This window comes from Pogoniulus pusillus, chromosome 1 (assembly GCF_015220805.1).
Source record: "Pogoniulus pusillus isolate bPogPus1 chromosome 1, bPogPus1.pri, whole genome shotgun sequence".
NCBI lineage: Eukaryota > Metazoa > Chordata > Aves > Piciformes > Lybiidae > Pogoniulus > Pogoniulus pusillus.
In genome coordinates, this window is record NC_087264.1 from 1,494,202 (window position 1) to 1,506,993 (window position 12,792).

Below are 12,792 nucleotides of genomic sequence, written 5' to 3' on the forward strand. Positions count from 1 at the left end.
CCATAGAATCAGTCAGGGTTGGAAGGGAGCACAAGGAGCAGCCAGTTCCAACCCCCCTGCCATGCCCAGGGACACCCTACCCTAGAGCAGGCTGCACACAGCCTCAGCCAGCCTGGCCTCAAACACCTCCAGCCCTGGGGCCTCAACCACCTCCCTGGGCAACCCACTCCAGCCTCTCACCACTCTCATGCTCAGGAACTTCCTCCTCATCTCCAGCCTCAATCTCCTCACCCCCAGCTCTGCTCCATTCCCCCCACTCCTGGCACTCCCTGACAGCCTCAAAAGTCCCTCCACAGCTTTTTTGGAGCCACTTCAGATGCTGGCAGGCCACAAGAAGGTCCCCTGGGAGCCTCCTCTGCTCCAGCCTGCACAGCCCCAACTCCTTCAGTCTGTGCTCATAGGACACAAGCATGGAGATGTTTGATGGCAGTTTCAGAGGGAGCCCTCCTGAGGAGGCTCTGCTTAGTCCCCGAGCACTGCAGGGAGATAGGTTTGGGATCCACAAATAGCTCCAGAAGGTACACATGGCACAGCACCTTGGGGCCATAGCAGCACTGGTGGAGAGGTGGAGGGCAGCAGAGCGGGGTGGGTGCCATGCCCACCCTGCAGGTCACAGGTCCCACTCTGAGATTACAGAATCACCGACCAGGAGGGGTGGGAGGCACCCCTGGAGCTCATCGAGTCCAACCTCCCTGCTAGAGGAGGGCCACCTAGCTCGGGTTGCTCAGGAATGTGTCCAAGCCTGTTCCAGAGGAGACTCCACAACCTCCCTGGGCAGACAGCCCCAGTGCTGTGCCACCCTCACAGCCAGGGAGATTCTCCTCGTGTTTCAGTGCTAGACAAAGATTAGAGTGGGCAGCCTCTAACTGCAGAGGCACACTCCAGCTGTATGAGCACAGCTCCAGGCTGGGTGGGGAATGGCTGAGAGCAGCCCTGAGGAGCAGGACCTGGGGGTCTGGGGTGATGCAAAGCTCAGCATGAGCCTGCAGTGTGAGTGCAGCCCAGACACAACCCTGTGCTGGGCTGCAGCAAGAGCAGTGTGGGCACAGGGCAAGGGAGGGGATTCTGCCCCTTGGCTCTGCTCTCCTCACACCCCACCTGCACTCCTGGGTGCAGTTCTGGAGCCCCCAGCACAAGAAACTGTTGGAGCCAGTGCAGAGGAGGCCACCAAGATGCTGGGAGGGCTGCAGCAGCTCTGCTGTGAGCACAGGCTGAGAGAGTTGGGGCTGTGCAGCCTGGAGAAGAGAAGGCTTCCAGGAGACCTTGGGGTGACCCTCCAATATCTGAAGGGGGCTACAGGAAGGCTGTGGAGGGACTATTGACAAGGTCTGGCAATGCCAGGATGAGGAGGAATGGGTTTGAAGTGGCAGAGGGGAGACTGAAAGTGGATGTTAGGAGGAAGTTGTTTGCAGTGAGGGTGGTGAGAGACTGGCACAGGTTGCCCAGGGAGGTTGTGGCTGCTCCCTTCCTGGAGGTGTTCAAGGCCAGGTTGGATGAGGCCTTGAGTGACCTGTTCTAGAGGGAGATATCACAGATGTTAGGGGTTGGAAGGTACCCAAGGAGGTCATCCAGTCCAACTCCCTGCCAGAGCAGGACAATCCTATCTAACACAGAGCACACAGCAACACATCCAGACAGGCCTGGAAAGGCTCCAGAGGAGACTCCACAACCTCTCTGGGCAGCCTGTGCCAGGGCTCTGGGACCCTTACAGGAAAGAAGTTCCCCCTTGTGTTGAGCTGGAACCTCCTGTGCTGCAGCTTCCATCCATTGCTGCTTGTCCTATCCCAGGCAGCAGTGAGCAGAGCCTGTCCCCCCCTCCTGGCAGCCTTCAGATACTTATAAACATTGATCAAATTCCCTCTCAGTCTTCTCCAGACTAAGCAGCCCCAGAGCCCTCAGCCTCTCCTCACCAGGCAGTGCTCCAGTCCCCTCATCATCCTCGTGGCCCTCTGCTGGACCTTCTCCAGCAGATCCCTGACCCTCTTCACCTGGGGAGCCCAAAACTGAAGGCAGTATTCAAGATGAGGTCTCAGCAGGGCAGAGTAGAGGGGGAGCAGAACCTCCCTTGCTCTGCTGGACACACTCCTGCTAATACACCCCAGGATCCCATTGGCCTCTTGGCCACAAGGGCACATTGCTGTGCCATGGATGTTCTCCACCAGCACCCACAGGTCCCTCTCCACAGGGCTGCTCTCCAGCAGTCACCTCCCAGCCTGTACTGTTGCAGTTTATTATCCCTCCCCAGGTGCAGGACTCTGCACTTGTCCTTGTTGAAGCTCATCTGGTCCCTCTGTGCCCAGCTCTGTCTGCCCAGGGCTCTCTGGATGGCAGCACAGCCTGCAGCTGTCTCAGCCAAGCCTCCCAGCTTGGTGTCAGCAGCAAACCTGCTGAGCAGACTCTGTCTGTGCCCTCATCGATGGCATTGATGAAGCTGTTGAACAGGACTGGCCCCAGCACTGATCCCTGGAGGACTCCACTGGTCACAGCTCTCCAGCTGGACCTGGCACCATTGATCACCACTCTCTGAACTCTGTCCCTGCCTATGAACTGGATGAGCTTAGAGGTCCTTTCCAACCTAAACCATCCTATATATACCCAAATGGACTTAGTTTGCATCTTGATGAAGATGAAGCCACATCTCTGCATCCCAGCAAGGTGCTTGGGGCTGGCTGCTTCATTTAGTCTCCCAACACCACCTCTGCCTGTGTAATTTTGGGGAGAGGGCTCCAGAGCTGCCCTGGCTGCCATGGAGCCATTGGCACCAATGAAGGGAGCAGCTGGAGAAGGATGCACCAGGGTTTGACCTGAAGCCCAAGCAACCTACCAGTGCCTGGAAGAACAAAGCAGTCTTCCCTCTTCCCTCAAATAAGCAACCTGCTGACTAACCTTGACCAGACATAGAATCACAGAATCAGCCAGGTTGGAAGAGAGCTCCAAGCTCAGCCAGCCCAACCTAGCACCCAGCCCTGGCCAACCAACCAGACCATGGCACTAAGTGCCCCAGCCAGGCTTGGCTTCAACACCTCCAGGGATGGTAACTCCACCACCTCCCTGGGCAGCCCATTCCAATGCCAATCACTCTCTGACAACAACTTCCTAACAACATCCAGCCTAGACCTCCCCTGGCACAACTCCAGGCTGTGTCCCCTTCTTCTGCTGCTGCTTGCCTGGCAGCAGAGCCCAACCCCACCTGGCTACAGCCTCCCTGCAGGCAGCTGCAGACAGCAATGAGCTCTGCCCTGAGCCTCCTCTGCTGCAGGCTGCACACCCCCAGCTCCCTCAGCCTCTCCTCACAGGGCTCTGCTCCAGGCCCCTCCCCAGCCTTGCTGCCCTTCTCCAAACACCTTCCAGCACCTCAACATCTCTCCTGAATTCAGGAGCCCAGAACTGGACACAGCACTCCAGGGGTGGCCTGAGCAGTGCTGAGCACAGGGGCAGAAGAACCTCCCTTGTCCTGCTGCCCACACTGCTCCTGAGCCAGCCCAGGATGCCATTGGCTCTGCTGCCCACCTGGGCACTGCTGCCTCCTCTTCAGCTCCTCTCTCCCAGTACCCCCAGCTCCCTCTCTGCCTGCCTGCTCTCAGCCACTCTGGCCCCAGTCCCAAGTGCTGCTTGGGGTTGTTGTGGCCAAAGTGCAGAATCCTGCCCTTGGCCTTGTTCAGTCTCATCCCATTGGCCTCTGCCCACCCATCCAGCCTGGCCAGGTCCCTCTGCAGGGCTCTGCTACCCTCCAACAGCTCCACAGCTGCTCCTAGCTTGGTGTCATCTGCAAACTTACTGATGCTGGACTCAGTCCCCTGCTCCTGATCATCAATAAGGATGCTGAAGAGGACTGCCAGCATGGGCAGGACATCACCCTGCTCTGCCAGAGCTCTCTTTTGTCTACAGAATATAGCTTTTGGGTCAATTTCAACTAAGAGCAATGAAAATGTCATTGTGGCAGGTTAGCAAAGCAGCACTGTCCCATCCCAATGAAGAGGCAGGAGGGTGCTTGCTCTCCAGGCCAGAATCACCCAGCAGTGGGACAGGGCTCAGGAACCAGGTGTCTCTCTCCTGCCCAGTCTGTCATTGAGGTGACCTTGCCAGCCTTCCCAAAAAGTGTTTCCAGAGCCCATAAAAGCTTTTGCTCCTCTCCTGCAGTGAGCAGAGCTCAGGGCTGGGCTCAGCAGAGGGAGCCACAGACTGCAACCCCAGTCAGCAGCTGACGAGGCTGGGACCCAACCTGGTTCACTACTCCCTCTCCTTGCATCGCTGACCTTGAGCATCATCCAGCTGGAATCAGGACCTCTGCAAACCTTCACCGGCTCTCCCTCCTGCTGCTTTCCTACAAAACCTCTTCCCATCCTGCCCTTTCTCTCCTCCCTCTGCCTTGGCCCACTGGATAGAATAATTTGAGGTTGGAAGAGATCCATGAGGCTCATGGAGTCCAGCTCCTTGCTCTGCACAGGACAATCTGCATTTCCCTCCCAGCTGATCCCCTCAGGTGATGAGCAATGGGGAAAAAGGCTGGAGAAGATGAGCACAGACATGAGCTGCAGCCTGCCCTGAGCTGGCACTCATGTGGTTGTGTGGATGTGAGTGTCCAGAGGAAGACCTGACTCTGGGCTGGCACCCAACATGGCTCTGAAACCATAGCTCCTGAATGTGCTCTGTGGGTACACTCTGAAGGTGATGCCAGCATGGCAGTGGCAGTTGGGATAGACACAGCTTCAGGTTCCCAATAACCAATCACACTGAGAACCATAGAATGGTGGAGGTTGGAAGGGACCTTTGGAGATCATAGAATCATCCAGGCTGGGAGAGAGCTCCAAGCTCATCCAGCCCAACCTAGCACCCAGCCCTGCCCAACCAACCAGAGCATGGCACTAAGTGCCCCAGCCAGGCTTGGCTGCAACACCTCCAGGCACAGAGACTCCACCACCTCCCTGGGCAGCCCATTCCAATGCCAATCACTCTCTCTGACAACAACTTCCTAACAACATCCAGCCTAGACCTGCCCTGGCACAGCTTGAGGCTGCGTCCCCTTCTTCTGTTGCTGCTTGCCTGGCAGCAGAGCCCAACCCCACCTGGCTACAGCCTCCCTGCAGGCAGCTGCAGACAGCAACGAGCTCTGCCCTGAGCCTCCTCTGCTGCAGGCTGCACACCCCCAGCTCCCTCAGCCTCTCCTCACAGGGCTTGGGTGGAGAGGATCTTTATGGTCCTTTCCCAACCAAAGTGTGAATGCAACAGGCAGGCAAAGCTCTTCCTAAATGTTGTTTCCAAGAGCTCAGCAGAAGGGCTCAGCCAAAGCTCAAAGGGCACAGCTTGGGGGTGGTGGGGGGGAGGTGTTCTTTCCCAATTCTCATGACAGCAAGGACAGAAGCCAGAGGCCAGGTCATGAGCAAGCTGAGGTCATTAAACAAACAGGAGCTGCTGGAAGGTCTTGATGGCTGCATGAAGCCTCCAGGATGATCAGTCCTCCACAGTAGCTACTTAGTAAAATCAGAGCTCTTCTGATGCCACCTGCACAGGTACTCAGCCCAGGTGAGATACAAAAAACAGCCACTCAGGAATCAGTGGACTCCCTCCAGGTCCTACTGTAGCTTGCTGAACCCTCAGATATGCAGACTAGCCAGGGGGGTCCAAACCAGCTCTGACTGCCCAGGTTCCTCATAGCTCTCTTTCAAAAACCTGAGAAGGGCAGCAAGGCTGGGGAGGGGCCTGGAGCACAGCCCTGTGAGGAGAGGCTGAGGGAGCTGGGGGTGTGCAGCCTGCAGCAGAGGAGGCTCAGGGCAGAGCTCATTGCTGTCTGCAGCTGCCTGCAGGGAGGCTGTAGCCAGGTGGGGTTGGGCTCTGCTGCCAGGCAAGCAGCAATAGAACAAGGGGACACAGCCTCAAGCTGTGCCAGGGCAGGTCTAGGCTGGATGTTGTTAGGAAGTTGTTGTCAGAGAGAGTGATTGGCATTGGAATGGGCTGCCCAGGGAGGTGGTGGAGTCTCTGTGCCTGGAGGTGTTGAAGCCAAGCCTGGCTGGGGCACTTAGTGCCATGGTCTGGGTGCTTGGCCAGGGCTGGGTGCTAGGTTGGGCTGGCTGAGCTTGGAGCTCTCTTCCAGCCTGGTTGATTCTATGCACCACTGAGCTGGTTGGACACAGCTTGGGGACTCCATAGCCTGCGTGCAGGGGGAGAGGGGAGACACCAGAAAGCAAAGCACAGGGAAATAAAAGCCACAGAGTGATGGTTTGGATGGGGAGCTTGTGAGAAAAAAACCCACACTGGAGAAGACAAACCTACCTTTGGAGGTGCCAGCAATGAAGTAAATTAAGACAACTGTTTTGACATACCAGCAGGGGAGCCAGGGGGAGAGGGGGGGTTGGCTCAAAACAAGGTTTATTTTTCAGCCCTGTCCCAAGTCCTTTCTTCTGTACACACTCTGCTAGGGTGGGCTTAATAGAAGGCAAACCACAGGAGAGGGAGAGTAGGTTCAGATTGGAGCTGAGGGAAAAGCTTCTCAGTACAAGGGGTGGTGAGACTGGCATAGGCTACCCAGGGAGGTTGTGGATGCCTCCTCCTGGGGGTGTGTGCAAGGTCAGGCTGGATGTGTCCCAGAGCAGCCAAGGCTGGTTGAGAGGTGTCCCTGCCCAAGGCAGGGAGAGTGGAGCAGATGATCTCTGAGCCATTCTATGACTCAGAGACCAAAGAGAGCAGGTGATAAAGCAGGTGGGCTCCGGGGAGATGTGCCAGGTCAGGGATGAGATGTCAGCACAATAACAAACTCTGTCTCTCTCACAGTGTGTCTGTCACCCTCTGCTGTGGGTGGTGGGTGGTTGTTGGTTGTGGTTTTTCCAGGTTTGGGTTTTCTTTTTGAGCTGCAAACACCTCCAAGGTGAAGTTTTATCCCACTGAAAAGAGATGTTCCCATGATCACAAAGCCAGGGAGGCTCCTTCCCAATCCCACCCCAACATAAACATGAGGCAGGGACTGGAAAAGGTATTGCAGCAGGGCCTGGTTTGGACAAGCAGGCTGCCTCCCATCATCACCAGCTTCCCTGCACAAGCATGGGGAAGCAACTCAGCCTGAGAACAAAGACCACTCTTGACAAGGCTGCTGGGACTGCCCAGGAGGATTATTTCCAAAGAGAACAGATTGTTTAGGAAAAAAGACCACAAAGGGCTGGAGGGAGCTGCCTTTCATCATTCCTTCTCCATTGCTGACTGCACACAAAGCCACTGGTGCCTCAGACTCCCCCCCCTCTGCCTGCAACTCAGAACCACTCTGCTTCCCTGCTTTATCTTCTGCAGCAGCACAGAGAGGTAGGGAGGTGATGAGAGAAGCTCTGCTGGCTTTGGCTGGGAGAGAGTTAATTTTCACACAGGCACTTAGGCCAGTGCTGTGTCCAGTTCTGGGCTCCTCAATTCAAGAGAGATGTTGAGGTGCTGGAAGGTGTTCAGAGCAGGGCAGCAAGGCTGGGGAGGGGCCTGGAGCACAGCCCTGTGAGGAGAGGCTGAGGGAGCTGGGGGTGTGCAGCCTGCAGCAGAGGAGGCTCAGGGCAGAGCTCATTGCTGTCTGCAGCTGCCTGCAGGGAGGCTGTAGCCAGGTGGGGTTGGGCTCTGCTGCCAGGCAAGCAGCAACAGAAGAAGGGGGCACAGCCTCAAGCTGTGCCAGGGCAGGTCTAGGCTGGATGTTGTTAGGAAGTTGTTGTCAGAGAGAGTGATTGGCATTGGAATGGGCTGCCCAGGGAGGTGGTGGAGTCTGTGTGGCTGGAGGTGTTGAAGCCAAGCCTGGCTGGGGCACTTAGTGCCATGCTCTGGTTGCTTGGGCAGGGTGCTAGGTTGGGCTGGCTGAGCTTGGAGCTCTCTTCCAGCCTGGCTGATTCTATGATTCTAGGGGGAGCCTGAAGGAATACTGCATCCACATCCAAGTGCTCCTGTTCAAGGAAAAAGAACCAGTATGGAGTCCAATGGAGACTACAAATAGGCTGAAGGGCCTGGAGCATCTCTGAGGAGGGAATGCTGAGAGACTTGGGGCTGTTTAGACTGGAGAAGAGCATCCTGAGAAGGGATCTTGTCCGTGCTTATCAGTGTCTAAAGTGTATCAGGAGGATGGGGCCAGACTTTCCAGTGGTGATCAGTGACACAGTTCAGGGCAACATGGACTAACTGGAACCAGGGAGGTTCCACCTAGACATGAAGAAAAGAATTCCTTGGTGTGAGAGTGCTGGAGCACTGGACGAGGCTGTGCAGAGAGGCTGTGGAAACTCCTCTGGAGGCATTTAAAACCAGCCTGGCTGTGTTACTGAGTGAGATTTATTCTTGCTCTCTTCAGAACTCCCTTCCAGACCCCACTGTTCTGTGATTTCATGTCTTCATTTTCCCTCTCCTTGCAGGCAGCAAAACAGCCTGGGCTCATGTAGGTCAGGCATTTAGGTGAGTGGACAGGGCTGGGTGATAGGTCAGCCTGGATGAGCTTGGCAGATTCTATGATCTTGCAGAAGGCCACACTCACATGTGGGTGCAGCCCAGACCCCATCTGCCCCTTGAAACTGCACAGCTAGAGAGAAGAGCAAATGTTAAGTGGGAAAGGGCTGCCAGAGGACTTCCCTGGAGCACGCAGGCACAGCTCTCCCTCCACTTGGTGATGCTGAAGCACCAGGGTGACAAGCAGACATGCATGGGTGTGCAAGCATGGCCACAGCCTCTGCCGTTCCCCCTGCCCTCTGTACAGACCCTTCAATGCTCCTCAGGAGTTGGGAAGCTGTAGATTGTATTCCATTTTCCTTGGAATCTCAGCATTGTGGGAGGCTGGAGGACAAAGTGGAGTGTCTTTAAGACAGCCTTCCCCCCCTGGAAGAGGAGGAGCACAGCTTCTGCTGGAGCAGAGTGAGCTCTTTGCTATGCATGGCACACAGTGGGACAATCCAACCAGCTCAAGAGGTCTCTTCTCACAGCTGCATCAAGTCTTCTGGTAGGATAGATTTGTTCAGGTAACTTGAGCCAGGTGTTGCCTTAGTGGGATGAGGCATTCCAAAGAGCTCAGGAAGTACACAAGAGAACTGTAAGCCCAGGTGAGCCAAGCTGCATGCAGCTGCCACCTCAGAGCAGCCACTGCTTCCTCCCCTCAAACTCATACAATGCCTTAGCTTCAAAGGGACCCCCTAAAGGTCCTCTAATCCAAGGCCCCTGCAAGCAGCAGGGGAGATCTGGTGAAGCATCATCTGGAGTGCTGTGTCCAGCTGCAGGACCCCCATACACACAAGGGACCTGGACCTGCTGGAGCAGGTCCAGAGGAGGGCCACAAAGAGGGCTGGGGCACCTCTCCTATGAGGATGTATGAAAGAATTGGAGCTGTTCAGCCTGGAGAAGAAGGCTTCAGGGAGACCTTACAGGTGTATTTCAGAATCTGGAAGGCTGGGGAAAGACTGCTTAGAAGGGCTTGTAGGAACAGGCCAAGGGACAGGGGTTTGAAACTGCAGCAGGGTAGACTTAGGTTGGACAGCAAGAGGAAGTTCTCTACAATGAGAGTGCCAAAATGCTGGAACAGGTTGCACAGGGATGTGGTGGAGGCCTCAGCACTGGAGGCATTCCAGATCAGACTTGATGTGGCCATGGGCAACCTGGTGTAGCTGGAGGTGTCCCTGCTGACTGCAGGGAGGTTGGACAAGATGACCTTCCAGAGGTCCCTCCCAGTCCAGTGCAATCAGTGAATCTGCAACTAGAGCAGGTTGCTCAAAATCCCCAAACAGCAGGACCTGGAATGGCTCCAGGGATGGGGCACCTCAGGGCAGTGTTTCACTCAGCATCAAAAGTGTCTTCCAGCCAGTTCAGATCTCCCTCTCCCAGTTCAAAAGCACCACTTATTCCTGTCACAGCAAGTCCCAGTAAAAAGCCTGTCCCCACCTTTCTGACCAACCCCTTCAAGTACCAAAAGGCCACCAAAAGGTCTCCCTGGAACCTTATAGAATCATAGAATCAACCAGGTTGGAAGAGAGCTCCAAGCTCATCCAGTCCAACCTAGCACCCAGCCCTATCCAATCAACCAGACCATGGCACTAAGTGCCCCAGCCAGGCTTTGCTTGAAGACCCCCAGGGACGGTGCCTCCACCACCTCCCTGGGCAGCCCATTCCAATGCCAATCACTCTCTCTGACAACAACTTCCTAACAACATCCAGCCTAGACCTACCCTGGCACAACTTGAGACTGTGTCCCCTTGTTCTATTGCTGCTTGCCTGGGAGAAGAGGCCACCCCCCACCTGGCTACAATGCCCCTTCAGGTAGTTGTAGACAGCAATGAGGTCACTCCTGAGCCTCCTCTTCTCCAGGCTAAACAGGCCCAGCTCCCTCAGCCTCTCCTCATAGGATTTGTGCTCCAGGCCCCTCACCAGCTTCGTTGCCCTTCTCTGGACATGTTCCAGCACCTCAACATCTTTCTTGAATTGAGGGGCCCAGAACTGGACACAGCACTCAAGGTGTGGCCTGAGCAGTGCTGAGTACAGGGGAAGAATAACCTCCCTTGTCCTACTGGCCACACTGTTCCTGATGCAGGCCAGGATGCCATTGGCTCTCTTGGCCACCTGGGCACACTGCTGGCTCATCTTCAGCTACTATCTATCAGTACCCTCAGGTCCCTTTCCTCCTGGCTGCTCTCAGCCACTCAGTCCCCAGCCTATAGCGCTGCTTGGGGTTGTTGTGGCCAAAGTGCAGAACCCTGCCCTTGGCCTTGTTCAGTCTCATCCCATTGGCCTCTGCCCACCCATGCAGCCTAGCCAGGTCCCTCTGCAGGGCTCTCCTACCTTCCAACAGCTCCACAGCTGCTCCTAGCTTGGTGTCATCTGCAGACTTACTGATGCTGGACTCAATGCCCTCATCCAGATCATCAATAAAGATATTGAACAGGACTGGGCCCAGTACTGATCCGTGGCTGAGCAACCTTACCTCTTTCAGCCTGGCCTCACTGCAGAGGGGCTACAGCCATCAGATCCTTGTTGTAGCCTCCTCTGCCCCCACTCCAACAGGTCCATGTCTACACTGACTCCTCTGGATCAGAGGCCCAATAAAAAAGCAACACCAAATATCAGGCTGCCTGGGGCAGTGAGCAAGTGCTGCCGCCTGGGGCAGTGAGCAAGTGCTGCCGCCTGGGGCAGTGAGCAAGTGCTGCCGCCTGGGGCAGTGAGCAAGTGCTGCCGCCTGGGGCAGTGAGCAAGTGCTGCCGCCTGGGGCAGTGAGCAAGTGCTGCCGCCTGGGGCAGTGAGCAAGTGCTGCCGCCTGGGGCAGTGAGCAAGTGCTGCCGCCTGGGGCAGTGAGCAAGTGCTGCCGCCTGGGGCAGTGAGCAAGTGCTGCCGCCTGGGGCAGTGAGCAAGTGCTGCCGCCTGGGGCAGTGAGCAAGTGCTGCTACCTGGGGACAACAGCACCTAGTGTCCCCGGAGAGTAACCTAGCACCAAAGGCTTGGAGCACCTGCTACTGCTGAAACAACCACCACTACCCCTGGGGGCTGTTTAATGCCATCACCTCCCCATCACCAAGGACATGACCACTGCAAAGGTTAACACTGTGCTTTAATGGTGTAGAGACAACGGCTGTTCACATGGCACACCACCACTGTGCACACCGGGTGTAGCTACAGCTCCTGTGCTTGCACAGCACTGACCTCCCAAACAAGTGCACCAGCTCTTGCAAGGGAACTGTGAGCAAACTCCAAGGCCACGAGTGGAGAGAGGCAGGCTCCAAGGACTACAGGTCAACACAGCAACCAAACACGGCGGTGGCGCAACGCGAACCTTAGCCCCAAGGCAGATCCCTGGTTAAAAGTCAACCTTTGCCTTGCCTCAGGAACAAGGCTAAAGAGACACAGTCGCCAAGCTGAAGGTAAGGGAAACAGGTGTACGACCAGGGCACACCTCTGCAGTCCCTCCAGCTGAGCCAGAGCGAGCTTAACGCCGACCGTCAGGCAGAAAGCAAGACTCGAGGCTCTTCAGCTGGGCACTGGCAACATCTACTGACCTGAGGAGGGGCAAGCTGGCTCCTCAGTTACTGCACAACAGCTGCCACAGAGCATGTGCCACAAAGACTGCTCACCCCAGCGTGCTGCACGACCCCATGCCCCACAGCCTGCTCACCCCAGCACCCCACAGCCTGCTCACCCCAGCATGCTGCACGACCCCAGCACCCCACAGCCCACTCACCCCAGTGTGCTGCACGACCCCAGCACCCCACAGCCTGCTCACCCCAGCACCCCACAGCCTGCTCACCCCAGTGTGCTGCATGACCCTGTGCCCCACAGCCTGCTCACCCCAGCACCCCACAGCCTGCTCACCCCAGTGTGCTGCACAACCCCATGCCCCACAGCCTGCTCACCCCAGTGTGCTGCACAGCCACACATCCCACAGCCTGCTCACCCCAGTGTGCTGCACGACCCCATGCCCCACAGCCTGCTCACCCCAGCACCCCACAGCCTGCTTACCCTAGTGTGCTGCATGACCCCATGCCCCACAGCCTGCTCACCCCAGCACCCCACAGCCTGCTTACCCTAGTGTGCTGCATGACCCCATGCCCCACAGCCTGCTCACCCCAGCACCCCACAGCCTGCTTACCCTAGTGTGCTGCATGACCCCATGCCCCACAGCCTGCTCACCCCAGTGTGCTGCACAGCCACACACCCCACAGCCTGCTGGCCCCAGCAAACCAAGAGCACCCAACCCCAACAGAATCCAGGACAGAGGATATTGCAAAAAGGCTTTTCTAGCAATGCTGTGGAGGTCAAGGTAAAAATCAGTGCAGTTAAGGCCAGATGTGGTTGCTCAGTGTTCTTTAGGCCAGA